Raw genomic sequence first — 13,478 nt, forward strand, 5'->3', positions numbered from 1 at the left:
ACAGGCACCGTTCCGTGTGCATTCAGCATCATAGATGCGGACCCATTCACTTCAATGGGTCCGCAAATCCAGAGATGCGGAATGGTGCAGAACGGAAGCACGGAACGGAACCCTACGGAAGCACTACGGAGTGCTTCCGTGAGGTTTCGTCCCGTACTTCCGTTCCGCAAAAAGATAGAACATGTCCTATCTTTTTGCTGAACAGCTGGATCGCAGACCCATTAAAGTGAATGGGTCCACGATCCGCTCCGGCTGCCCCATGGTCGGTGTTCATGCATTGCGGCCCACATTTTGCGGGCCGCAGCACAGCCACGGGTGCACACGTTCATGTGCAGGAGGCCTTAGGCTTGTGGACACTGAGGCTTTCCGCAGCCTGATGGCGGCGACCGTCCCTCTTTACTCATTTCCCAGCCACCACTATTTTGCCCGGTGTGCTGTCCCCGCCTTACACCAGCATGTGTCCCGTAACATCACCCGTGCCCTGACCAATGCAGTTATTGGGAAGGTCCACTTAACGACTGACACATGGACAAGTGCTTGTGGCCAGGGATGCTACATTTCCCTGACCGCACACTGGGTGAACATTGTGGAGCCCGGGAGTGAGCGATACCCTGGGATGGCACAGGTGCTACTGACGCCAAGGATTGTGGGCCCTACTTCCATCAGGATTTCCGCCACCACCTACATTAGTGGCTGCCCCCTTCTCCTCCACCTCCTCCACTTCCACCTCTGAATTGTCTTGCAGCACCAGTCAGCCATCAGTCAGTAGCTGGAAGCAGTGTAGCACTGCAGTGGGGAAGCGGCAACAGACAGTTTGGAAACTAATTTGCTTAGGTGACAAACAGCACACCGCCACTGATATGTGGCAGGGTATAAGGGACCAGACTGAGCTGTGACTACAATCAGGCATGGTTGTGTCTGATAATGGCCGTAACTTGGTGGCGGCTTTGGAGCTCGGCAAGCTACTGACTGATGGCTGACTGGTGCTGCAGGTCTGTGCGGTGCATGGCCTAATGATCTGTCACTTACCAGTAGGAGGAGCTCCCGGCCGGACACAGACATCGCAGCTCGCAGGTAAGTATGAAGCTTCTACAAATTGCTAAGTAACCATGGCAACCGGGACTGCAGTAGCGTCCCGGTTGCCATGGTTACCGATCGGAGCCCCAGCGATTACACTGGGACTCCGATCGGTACTCTCCACTGCCACCAATGATAGGGGGGAGATTTTAATTAGGTGAGGGAGGGGAGAGGGCCCACTGGCCACCAACGAGTTATCTACAGCGGAGGGAGGGGGGGCCCACTGGACACCAATGAGCTAACTACAGAGGAGGGAGGGGGGGCTTGCTCCCAACAAGTTAACTACAGGGGAGGGAGGGGGGCCCACTGGCCACCAATGAGTTAACTACAGGGGAGGGAGGGGGGGCTGGCTACCAACAAGTTAACTACAGGGGAGGGAGGGGGGGCCCACTGGCCACCAATGAGTTAACTACAGGGGAGGGAGGGGGGGGGGCGGCCGCACTGGCCACCAATGAGTTAAAAACAGGGGGGGGGGGGGGGTCTGCCCCCTGCGGCCTGGCAGCACCTGCCAGGCAGCAGGGGGCAGTCATGTACACAGTTTTTCAGTATATTCTAACCTGAAGCGTCCCCATCACCATGGGAACGCCTCTGTGTTAGAATATACTGTCGGATCTGAGTAAAAACTCACCTCTGAAAAAGCTTTTATGCAGACGGATCTTCGGATCTGTCTGTATGAAAGTAACCTACGGCCACGGACACGGATGCCAATCTTGTGTGCATCCGTGTTCTTTCACGGACCCATTGACTTGAATGGGTCCGTGAACCGTTGTCCGTAAAAAAAATAGGACAGGTCATATTTTTTTGACGGACAGGAAACACGGATCACCGTCTCGGCTGCAAAACGGTGCATTTTCCGATTTTTCCACGGACCCATTGAAAGTCAATGGGTCCGCGAAAAAAAAACGGAAAACGGCACAACGGCCACGGATGCACACAACGGTCGTGTGCATGAGGCCTTAGGCTGCCCTCGCCCCTAATGTTTTAGAGAGTCATCTCAGCAGCAGACCCTCAACCCTAATGCTTTAGATGGTCAGCTCAGCAGCAGGCCCTCGCCCATAATCTTTTAGATGGTCAGCTCAGTAGCAGGCTCTCGTCCATAATGTTTTAGATGGTCAGTTCGGCAGCAGGCCATCGCCCATAATATTTTAGATGGTCAGCTCAGCAGCAGGCCCTCGCCGATAATGTTTTAGATGGTCAGCTCAGCAGCAGGCCCTCGCCGATAATGTTTTAGATGGTCAGCTCAGCAGCAGGCCCTCGCCCCTAATGTTTTAGATGGTCAGCTCAGCAGCAGGCCCTCGCCGATAATGTTTTAGATGGTCAGCTCAGCAGCAGGCCCTCGCCCCTAATGTTTTAGATGGTCAGCTCAGCAGCAGGCCCTCGCCGATAATGTTTTAGATGGTCAGCTCAGCAGCAGGCCCTCGCCCCTAATGTTTTAGATGGTCAGCTCAGCAGCAGGCCCTCGTCCATAATGTTTTAGATGGTCAGATCAGCAGCAGGCACTCGCCCCTAATGTTTTAGAGGGTCACCAGCAGGCCATCAATCATAATTTTTCAAGGGTGTGTATGATGCACTCCTTTATGTGTAATAAAAGGTGTATTGGAGTGCCGGTTCCTTGTAATTTTTGGCAGCCCTTTAGTGCATAGGCTTTATTAGAGTCCCACTACCTGTGCAATTGTACCACAAAGTGAATGAGGCCCTCCTTTATGTGATATACAGGCATTAGCTTGGATCTTGGCAAGGTGAGTATAAGATCCTTTCTATAACCATTTGCAGTCCATTTAGTATTGTCTTAATTGTAGTGAAATACACCTTTAAAAGGGTACACTCTAAATGACAGTAAAGACCTGAGCTATGTGAGAAATATCAGATTAGGGAGTGTTTTCAGCCACTGGATGTAAATAATGTTTCCTTTCAATGGCAGCAAACAGAGATCTTGAAAATGAGAATCTGAAGCAATTGAAATGTTATTATGCCAGGCGCTGCTGCTGATTGTCCGTCTGCCCGGTCACTGATTATATACATAGCGCTTCCTGCGTCCATACTTATGCCATACTCTTTATGTCAGATTAGTCTATAAATACGTAAAACCGATAACTGGAGACTTATGTTTTCCTGTCTGGATGACGGCCAAGGAATCGTCTCCTACTAGACAGTAATGAGGAAAGTCATGATAGACATATGCTGCCGTGAGTATTCTTACAGCGAGGAAGCTCGACGGTGCTTGTACCGGCATCTGCGGCGTCTTTTACACCTACATTTTATATCATCAGGTTAGTTGTAACTTAAAGAGTAGCCATCATTTCAATTTTTCATAGATAGTACAAGTGAAGCTAGGAAACGTTGTACTGCATCTTATTCTAGAATATGCCTCCTTCTCCACCTATCAGTCTGTACTTCCGCTGCCCCTTTTAACTAACTTTTCAAATCCGTCAGCAGGTCACGGAAGGATCAGGTTACCTCTGCAGCCCACAGAAGTCTAAGGGGGGTCAGTTATTAAAGAGAATCTGTCACCTGGTTTGAGCATATTAAGGTGTTACTACTGCCATGTACAATAAGATACCTTATTTCTTGCTGTAGTCTTCATTTTTAAAATCCACTTTTTATGTTATGCAAATGAGTGTCCAAGGTGCCCAGAGGGGCGGTATTATCCTAATCTGGAGCCCAGTAACTCCCCCGTATAGTGCCCAGCCGCCTTCCTTTAGAGCCTAAGCACGCCTCTTCCAGCATAAGTAACTGCTCATACCCAAACTCTTTGCCGCCGCCCCCCTCCGCTATGTGAAATCTCACGCAGGCGCAGTACCGTGCACTGCCTGCGCGATGTAGAAGCTCCTGAGGGCAACAGCTTCAAATGTGTCACTGGGAGTGCGCCGAGCATGCGCTGAGTCTAGTGACAAATTTAAAGCTATTGCCCTCAGGAGCTTCTACATCGCGCAGGCAGTCCGCGGTACTGCGCTTGCGTGAGATTTCACATAGCGGAGGGGGCGGCGGCAAAGAGTTTGGGTGTGGGCAGTTACTTATGCTGAAAGAGCTGTGCTTGTGAGGAACAGTGGGGACGGCGCATGCGCGATAGACGGGATAGCGCTGTGAATGAGGACGACGGCGCATGCGCAGCCTGTACAAGCGCGGTCCCGGCGACTGAGCCGGGTGTCAATTAGAGTGCATAGAGGCGGGGTTAGGGCAGGGGAGGTACAGCCTGAAGTGAGGGAAGGGCTACCCCCTTGACTTCTAGCGTGACTTGTGGAGCAGGAAAAGATTACTTTATAAGGCGATTTTTTTCAAGGATAAACATGACAGAAAAGCGGGACAAGGCTGTATAATAACACACTGAAGATGATCTATAAGGTACTTTTGATAGTTTATAAAGTGAAATGCAGGTGAAAGGTTCGCTATGTAAGACAGCTACTGTAGGAAGCTATCTTACATTTTGAAGCGGTGCTGGATCCGCCGAAGTTATGTAGAGGACGGCCCTGTACATAACTTCAGCGATCCCCCGCTAGCGCAGGGCCTTTTTAAAACCTAAGGCCTTTAGTTAATGTGCCCCTAAGTGTATGTCCACATGGTACAGAGAATACATCGGAAAATACTGCTTAAGATTTCATTTTGCTGCGGATCCAAAAACCATGGTGGTCATTTATTAATCTGAAATATGCCTAAATTAGGAGTATTTTAGGCGCAAATGGTGGCGCAGCGGTTAGTTACGCTGCTATCTGTGACTTTTTCCTGCTCAAGCCAGGTCTAAATTTGTGGGTGGGGTGGGGCCAGCAGGCCCATCTCATTCATTATTTTCTATGCCTCTTTTAGACGTAGTAAAAAGGTCTAGATGTAGGACAGCTCGGAAGCTGTCTTCCATTTAGAACTGGCGCTCCGGCGGATCCTCCGCCAGTTTAGGGCTTTATTAAGATCGCCGTCTAAAACGCTGGTCTTAATAAATGTGCCCCCAAATATTGTACATGCGTTTTTGCTGCAAAATGGCTTTGGATTTCATCCTCTGAAGTCCACAGTGGAGATCTGCGGTATACATTGACATGCTGCTGATTTCAGATGCACACCGCAGGTCAATTTATGTTGCAGACTTTTTACGCAGCATGTGGATGAGATTTTTTAAAATCTTTTCCACTATACTGGTACTGTTCAATGCTATGGATTTGTCAACAAATCCGCGGTGTATCTGCTATGTGTGAACATACTCAAAGGGTATGCCACATGCGAAAATTGGCAGTGTTTTGGCTGGAAATCCCCAGCAGGGTGTTTAAAATCTGCACCAGAGGTCTGCGGTGATTTGCGTTTTGCCAGTACTGCGATGCTGTGGATTTGCTGCATTAAAAATACATGAAGGCCACTCCGCAGTATTTCAGTCACATCTGAACGTACGCTAAGCTTGAGGCTACACACAGATGGGGTCATTTATCAAAATGGTGTAAAGTAGAACTGGTTTAGTTGCCCATAGCAACCAATCACATTCCACCTTTCATTTTTCACAGCTCCTTTGGAAAATGAAAGGTGGTATCTGATTGGTTGCTAAGGGCAAATAATCCAGTTCTACTTTACACTAGTTTGATAAATGACCCCAAGAGTTTTTGCAATATTTTTCCAGTTTTATCTATCGAGTTATAGTTGTTTTCCTTAGGCACGAATTGAGGGACTTTTATTAAAGTGTTTATGCTAATATTGTGGCGTAAGAAAAGGTGCACATTATCTCTCGGGCCATAATTTTACAATAATTTGCAACTTTTCACGTCTCGTCCCTTTTTAAAATTGTTGAGAAAAGTGGTTGGAGGGGACGTGGCCTCCAGCTGCCTGCCAGATTTACTATCATTACATTTGTAATGCCAGTCTTGTATCTGCCCATTAAGATACTTGATGCCACATTGATCAATGTAATGCTATTCTTGTCCACAAGTTAACCAAAAATAGTTAAAGTTAATAGTCAAAGTTAAACAGCAATTTGATAATACCAATTATTTTATATAATAAATAGGGAAGGTTTTTTTATTTGTAATATACGATACACTGCTGATACACTGCTTATACGATACACTGCAATAACTCTGTATTGCAGTGTATTGTGATAATTGTAATAGGAGTGCTGACATGGCTGTTCTGTGGGTGCTAACTGGCTGAGGTGATCAGGAAGTCTCCTCTCTCTATTTAACTGCTCAGTTGCCATGGTCAAACAAATCAAGCAACTTTGTAATAGACTGTGTCTCAATTCCTCATAATTTTCAACATCTCTGCTTACTGGCAGTAAATGCGATCATTATTTACATCCAAAGGCTAAAAACCTTTCCTAACTTAAAACCTCTCACTGCTGAGGGTTTGTTACACTGTATCACACTAGACAATCCTCTGTAACACACATCAGCAGCACAATCTCTGTCCTAATCAGATCTTCTTTTTTTTTTTTTTACAGTGTATCAGTGAAGGTAAAATTTGTCACTCTGGACTCACAACAGTTTAAGGGTCAATTCACACATCCGTGTGTGTTTTGCGGATCCACGGACAGCGGCAATGTGCGTTCCGCATTTTGCGGACCGCACATTGCCGGCACTAAAAGAATATGTCTATTCTTGTCCGCAATTGTGGACAAGAATAGGACATGTTCTATTTTTTTCGGGGACGGAATTGTGGACCCGGAAGTGCGGGTCCGCAACATAGAAATTAATGTGTCCGCAATTCTGCGGAACGAAATTGCGGACATGTGAATGGACCCTAAAGGGGTTTTCCAAGTGTTCCAGGATAGGTGATCAGTATCTGATCAGTGGGGGTCCAACTTCCGGGACCCTCTCCAATAAGCTGCTTGAAGAGGCCGCTGTGGCCTCTTCCTAGGCCAGGGACATCATGTTCATTGGTCACATGACTTAGGCACAGCTCATTCCCATTCAAGTGAGTGGGTCTGAGCTGCAATACCAAGCACAGATGTTAACCAGTATATGGGGCTGTGCATGGTAAGCTCACTCACCGGAGCACCGCTACCTCTTCTAACCGCTGGTCGGCAGGGGTGCCAGAAGTGAGAGCATGACCGATAAGATACTGATGAACTATCCTGAGGATAGGTCATCAGTATAAATCACTTGGAAACCCACTTTAAGGCCTCATGCACACGGCCGTTGTTTTGGTCCGCATCCGAGCTGCCGTTTTGGCGGCTTGGATGCGGACCCATTCACTTCAATGGGGCTGCAAAAGATGCGGACAGCACTCCGTGTGCTGTCCAGATCCGTTGCTCCGTTCTGTGGCCCCGCTAAAAAAATATAACATGTCCTATTGTTGTCCGCTTTGCGGACAAGAATAGGCATTTTTATTAAAGGCTGTCAAATAAATTGCGGAACGCGCACGGACGCCATCTGTGTTTTGCGGATCCGCGATATGCGGACCGCAAAACACACCACGGTCGTGTGTATGAGGCCTAACTCACAGAGCATTGTCTAGACTGGACACAATTGTAACAAACTTTAAGCTGTGAGAAGTACAGTATCAGAGTTTTAGCCTCAGAAAATATACCGCAATGTTCCAAATTACTGCCCGCAAGCAGAGATTGTAAAATGGTGAGGAACTGAAATAGTTTGGAAGGAAGTTGCTGCCTGGGGTATTAATTTATAGGCAAATATATGAATTTTATTGTACACTTTTCTTTACCATTTATACGATCTATGCATGAAGTCAGAGCATTGGAGCATATGTAGTTTATGACCTAATACTTCTCACACCATCGAGTTTTCCGTCCAGATGCAATGCGTGTAGTGAACGCATAGCATCCAGTCTGAATCCTGATCCATTCATTACATTTAAAGTTTTTGAACGAATCGAGTTCGGATCGATGACGACTACTTACAGTGTATCAGTTTGGCTAAGACTTGTCGGCAGAAATATATGCCCATTGCTCCGCATAGATGATTAATATATTCAGGGCATCTTTTGGCAGTTCATTATGATTTGAGGTAAATTTGCGCTACAATTTACGCCCATTTTCAGTTTAACTTATAGTAAATATTTTGGACGGATTGTTGCTCTTTTTTGAACAGTGACACAAATGAGAAAACTGTAGAACTTTTCAGGATACAATGTTTGAGCTTTATCTATATCACATTGGTCCGGCCCTTTAACACCCGTGTCCCTCTCATTATAAAGTTGTCTACATCCAATGGGGGTCATTTACTAAGTGTGCCATGCCTGGTTTAAAGACGTATAAAAAGTCGCAAGACCCTGGTTTGCAACTTTTTAAAATGCACATGTGACAATATTTTGTCACACAGCCGTTTTTGCGGCGGATTTGCCTCTTGGGAGTAGTGGGGGCTGGGACTTTGACCTGACAAATTTACCATTTTTTATGCGTAAAAAGAGGAGTGAAAACTACTCCAGCCAGTGGCACGGACTGCTGGAGGTACGCCTGATTTATGACACGATGCACGCCTCATCACAGGGGGAAAGCAAAGACCGGCATAAAAAGCCCGTCTTTGTAAATGACCCCCAATGTATCTGTTCCACCTGAAATTATCTGCATCATAGTAGTCTATTTAGACGGCCACGCTGTGCCTAAGAGCCCCCCTCCCTTTTCTCTAATGGCTCAGGCGTCCCAGTTTTGTGCAGATTCTAATGAGGTCATTAATTATCATGGAATTTCTGTGCTTCCCAAGTGGTTGGAAATTCCACTTCCAAATTTAGGTTCTCCCCTAGCAACATTATTTAATTGCTTGTTTCCAAGCAGGTTCTTATTCCACAGAGCGCACACACGCCTCACGATAAAGCGCAGGGAGCAGCGACCTGGTATCAAGTGCTGGAATAACACCATATATATACACTTTATATATACACTTATCTCATTAGAAAGACATAAGGCAGCTCTCACCTTCCCCTCCACTGTCTGACCTCTGATAACGCACCTGGATGCGATAATTTTATGAAGAAAAATTTAAGAAAAATCCAGCCCTACGATAGCAAAGAATCGTAGCTTTATTTGCATTTTTTTTAAATCTTCAGATAACAGGATAAGTTCAGTTATGCGTTTCAGACCATAGGTAATTTGCGGTCCTTCCTCATAGCACCTACACTTATCTCATTACACTGTTATTCTATATATATATATATATACCTGTCCTGTACATTATAAGGCTACTGTCAGCATGGAAGTCTATGGTGACATCCCATACTTAAAAGAAATTAGAGACCTCCCTATCCTACTGTTTGCATAGACACATAACACAGAGACACGTGGTTCATCTGATTAAAACACAGTTTTTCTTTTGTGAATCCGAGTTATGACACTTTTTCTTAATATGAAAATGAGGCATCACCATTGCTCTTGTTGCACCCAAGCTTCACTCCTTTCTGTGATCAGACCCCCCCTGATTGACAGGGATAGAAAAGCATATCTAAGGCTTCGTTCACATCAGCCTTTCCGTTCTCCTGCTCCGTTTAGGGGCAGGAGAACGGAAAGGACGGATAAGCACATAACTGACACCAAACTGAGTCAAACGGAGCCCTTAGGAGCAGGAGAACGGGAAGGCTGAACGGTGATGTGAACGAAGCCTAAGGCAGCAGAAAATACAATTGCACTTCTTTGTTTTTTGGATTCAGCTTCACTTATTTTGCACTCAGCAATGCTCAGACCCGATTTCCCACCACTTCTCTATTATCATATGGAGAGGCTCAGCAGCTCTGCTCCCCCCTCCCTTCTCTCTGTACGTTTACAAGACTCCTTCCACACATTGTCATTGAAGGAAAGCCTATGGGGTCATTTACGAACAGTTTTATCCCTCTTTTTGGCATAAAATTGTCATAGTACTCCTTTTCTACAAATGTTTAAAAGCCAGAGCGATAATATTTTATGCCAGGAAAAAGGCGCCTAAAAACGCCAGCCCCTGGATTTTCTGGCAGGCGCAAGGTCTACCAAAGATGCACCTAATTTATGACAAAGCGCATGCCCCATCATAAATTAGGTGCACCATCCAAGAATCAAGGCCGGTGTCGGGGGGAGCAGCCAATGGCAGGCAGTGATAGGGGACAAGCCTCCCTAGCGTCACCCGGACAAAAAAAACGTTGCATGCAACATTTTAGTCTGGCCAAATCCCAACATTTATGTCGGAGATCAGCTGGATCACCGCCAGATTTTATTGCAGTCGAGGGGGATCTGGCGGTGAAGGTTGAGGATCCGGTAGGCTGTTTGGTGCTGGAACAGCCTGTTGGATCTGAAAACGGAGATGTGAACGAGGCCTGAGCTGAGCGCTGGCTCGCACGTGACATGCTCAGCTGTGGGGCAAGTGAAAGCCGTGCATAAGTGGTATAGCACTCAATGATCGGCGTGGTTTGGACCCCCACCAATCAGATACATATGACCTATTGTGAGAGTACAACATCAATATTCAACTACTAGAGAATTCCTTTCATTTCTTAATACAGCTTTATCGGAGTTAAAGCTCTGTTTTTTATTAATTCCTCGCACTGACGTCGCACAGGACACAGTGCAGAGCGGAGCCCAGAAGAAGACCAGGGAGGGCGAGTACAGTCACGCAGCTCTTGCATGCTAATGACCACTTCCATAATGGAAGCGGTCATTAGCCACTTTTGGCGGAAAAAAAGGTGCATCTTATAGTCTGAAAAATACGGTAAGCAGTGCAGAATTTGGGACCTAAAAAGTGGTCTATAAAAGATTGAAATTCACTTTAAATTAAATTTCCAATTGCCCCTATAATAAACTTCAGCATATCTGTAATAGATTACATTTCAGGTTGTTTTTTACTTAGGAAACCATTAGCAAGCAGGTCAGCTACTGTTCATGAATCATAAAGGGGTTATCTAAGATTCTAATATTGATAAGGTCATCAATATGCTTAAGATAGGTCATTAATATCAAATCAGCATGGGCCCAACATCTGGGACCCCTTCCGATCAGCTGTTTGAGGAGGCCGCCACGCTGGCAGCTTACCAAGCACAGCGCCATGCATTGGATAGTGGCTATACTTAGTATTGCAGTTGAGCCTCTTTCACTTGAATGGGACTGAGCTGCATCTAAGCCATGTGACTGATGAATGTGACATCACTAATTTAGGAAGAGGCTGCAGCACTCACAAGAGTGCCATGGCCTCTTGAAACTGATTGGCAGTGGAGGCGGGGATGGACCCCGCTGAGCTGATATTGGTGACCTATCCCTATCAGAATCTCAGACAACCCTTGTAATATGGTTTACTTTCATTTAAATGAAGGTTTATTCATTAAACCTCTTCGGCCCCAATATTCTCATTATTATATGATTGCCTTGCACTAGACCGTAATGTGTTAATGTGCCAAACTGTAAGGGGAAGTTAAGGACCCATCGCCAAGGCATATATTCTGTCAGCTGTTTATAGTTAATTATATCTGTTACGGGGAAAGCTTGGTGATCAGCAATATGACCAAGAATACAGCTCTCACAAGGTTTGTTACCAAGCTTTCCTACAGTCCTGAATGACAAATTCATTTGTTCTAAATCTAATTAGTTTCCATTTACCGTTAATTTTTTTTCTCATTGACATTTTTAGGCAACCTGAATAAGACACAACTTGGGCCACAAGCAAGAACTATCTCTGCAGTGAGGTGAACCTTTCACCACCCACAAGGTGCCCTCCTGTAAGCCCCTCCCCCGAGGAACGACCACCCACTCTCTGGTCACTGGAAGATTGTGTATGTTGCTTCCCTTTATGCATTCATGTTTCTTGAGTTTCGTTCATCTTAATTTAACTTTTCATGAAAAAAAAAATGAAAAAAATCAGTCATTATTGATTGTGGTGTGGTGCGCCCTCCGCTTGCTTGCTCCTGATTTGAAACGATGTGTGCATGCTCCTCTTAGAACACAGAATGTCCCTTTATTGATGAATCTTCCATTTCCTTCAAGCTACAATAAAGAAATCTACAGACGACTAATGCCCTTCCCTCTTCCCCATCCCATCGCTTTGTGACCCCCTGCTCGGTAATCATGTATTTTGTTATATGATGTTTTCTCAAGTTGGAAAAAAAAATTTGAATAAAATCCAAAAATGGCTTCATCTTGACTTCTCTAACTGGGCTTTTATCACATCCATTGCAAAAAAGTCACATGGCTCATGGTGTATCATTATAACTGGTAACTAGAGGAAAAATGTGCCTTTCACCGCCACTATTACAGACTTTTATGGTTTAAAATCTAGATCTGAGCGCCATTGTGTCTTATACTCCTGTAAAATCCAAAGCTGCAATCGAACGTCTCTTGGTTTCCTGTTACTAGAGAGCAATGCATTGTGGGAGATGGAAGCTAGGTTCCATTAACAAATAAAATAGCGGAGAGATGCACCCGTACTGTACCAAAATAGATGGTAATAATATACGTTTCCATGTTGTGTTTTATTCCCATTAAAAGTAGTCTGGAAAGATACCACAGAGAAGTCATAGGTGGGACATGCTGGTGAACAAAATGCAACTGCAGAACTAGATGTTACTGGAGCATTACACATGATGTAGCAGCACATCTGTGAATGCAGCTTTGGATGTGACTAGTGTGTAAGACATCATGTAACTGTAGCTATAAATGCAGCTCTGTGCGTGACTGGAGACATGATGTAAAAGTACATTTAAAGGGGTTGGTCACTTTTTGGCTACTTATGACCAAGGTGTAGGCAAGATGATTATATGGCACTAATATGTGCCATTTTCTATATTTCATAAGATACAGTATGTCCCCTTATTTGCCAAGCCTTATGTGCTGTCCACACAGAGGTCCTGTCCATAAGATGGCCGCTGATGGAGGATCATGTGAGCGGACACATTACTCAGCCTCCTCCAGTCAAACACCTGCACTAAACTCCCAACAGAAGATGCAGTGTATATGAAATGGGAGGACATCACATGATGGTGATTTGCCTGGTCACATGACCCTCCGTCAGCAGCCATTTTATAGACCTCTGTGTGGACGGCACCAAAAACTTGGCAAACAAGGGGACATACCTTATACATTATAGAAAAAGGCATATCATTTCAACAAAGGCTATATTAGTAAGTGTCATAATCGTCTTACAAACACATTGGTCAGCAGTAACCCGAAAGTGGCCAACCCCTTTAAAGAAGATATAACTAAGAGGGCAGAAATGCTTTTACAAATTGACAGAGGAGGACAACATCAGAACTTGAATTTGTAGTTTATTTTTTAGTTTTTTTTCTGGGGGGGGGGGGGGGGGTGCATGAGAAGTGTCAGTATATAACAGTATACATGCCAATAATAATCAGTTTTCATTTTCCAAAGGAGCTCTAAAAATGAAAGGTGGAATCTGATTGGTTGCTATTAGAGATGAGCGAATTTCATATTTTGAAATTCGTTCACGCTTCGTTTGGATTGGTGGTAAAAGCAGAATTCCTCTATGGATTCTGTTAGCATGGACCATAACGCAATTCTATGACGG

The 13,478-nt window shown here is 45.3% G+C and overlaps 1 protein-coding gene across 2 annotated transcripts in view; it reads left to right on the forward strand.

Moving 5' to 3' along the window:
- The window catches only part of SPA17 (sperm autoantigenic protein 17), a 102,178-nt gene extending 90,167 nt beyond the window's left edge, over positions 1 to 12,011 (forward strand). For both annotated transcript variants that reach the window (XM_044281971.1, XM_044281970.1), the window contains one exon: positions 11,589 to 12,011. The gene's annotated coding sequence lies outside the window, so the exon portion shown is untranslated. The remainder of the gene's footprint in view (positions 1 to 11,588) is intronic.
- The last annotated feature ends 1,467 nt before the right edge of the window (positions 12,012 to 13,478 follow it).

The sequence above is a fragment of the Bufo gargarizans genome, chromosome 2 (genome assembly GCF_014858855.1).
Source record: "Bufo gargarizans isolate SCDJY-AF-19 chromosome 2, ASM1485885v1, whole genome shotgun sequence".
NCBI lineage: Eukaryota > Metazoa > Chordata > Amphibia > Anura > Bufonidae > Bufo > Bufo gargarizans.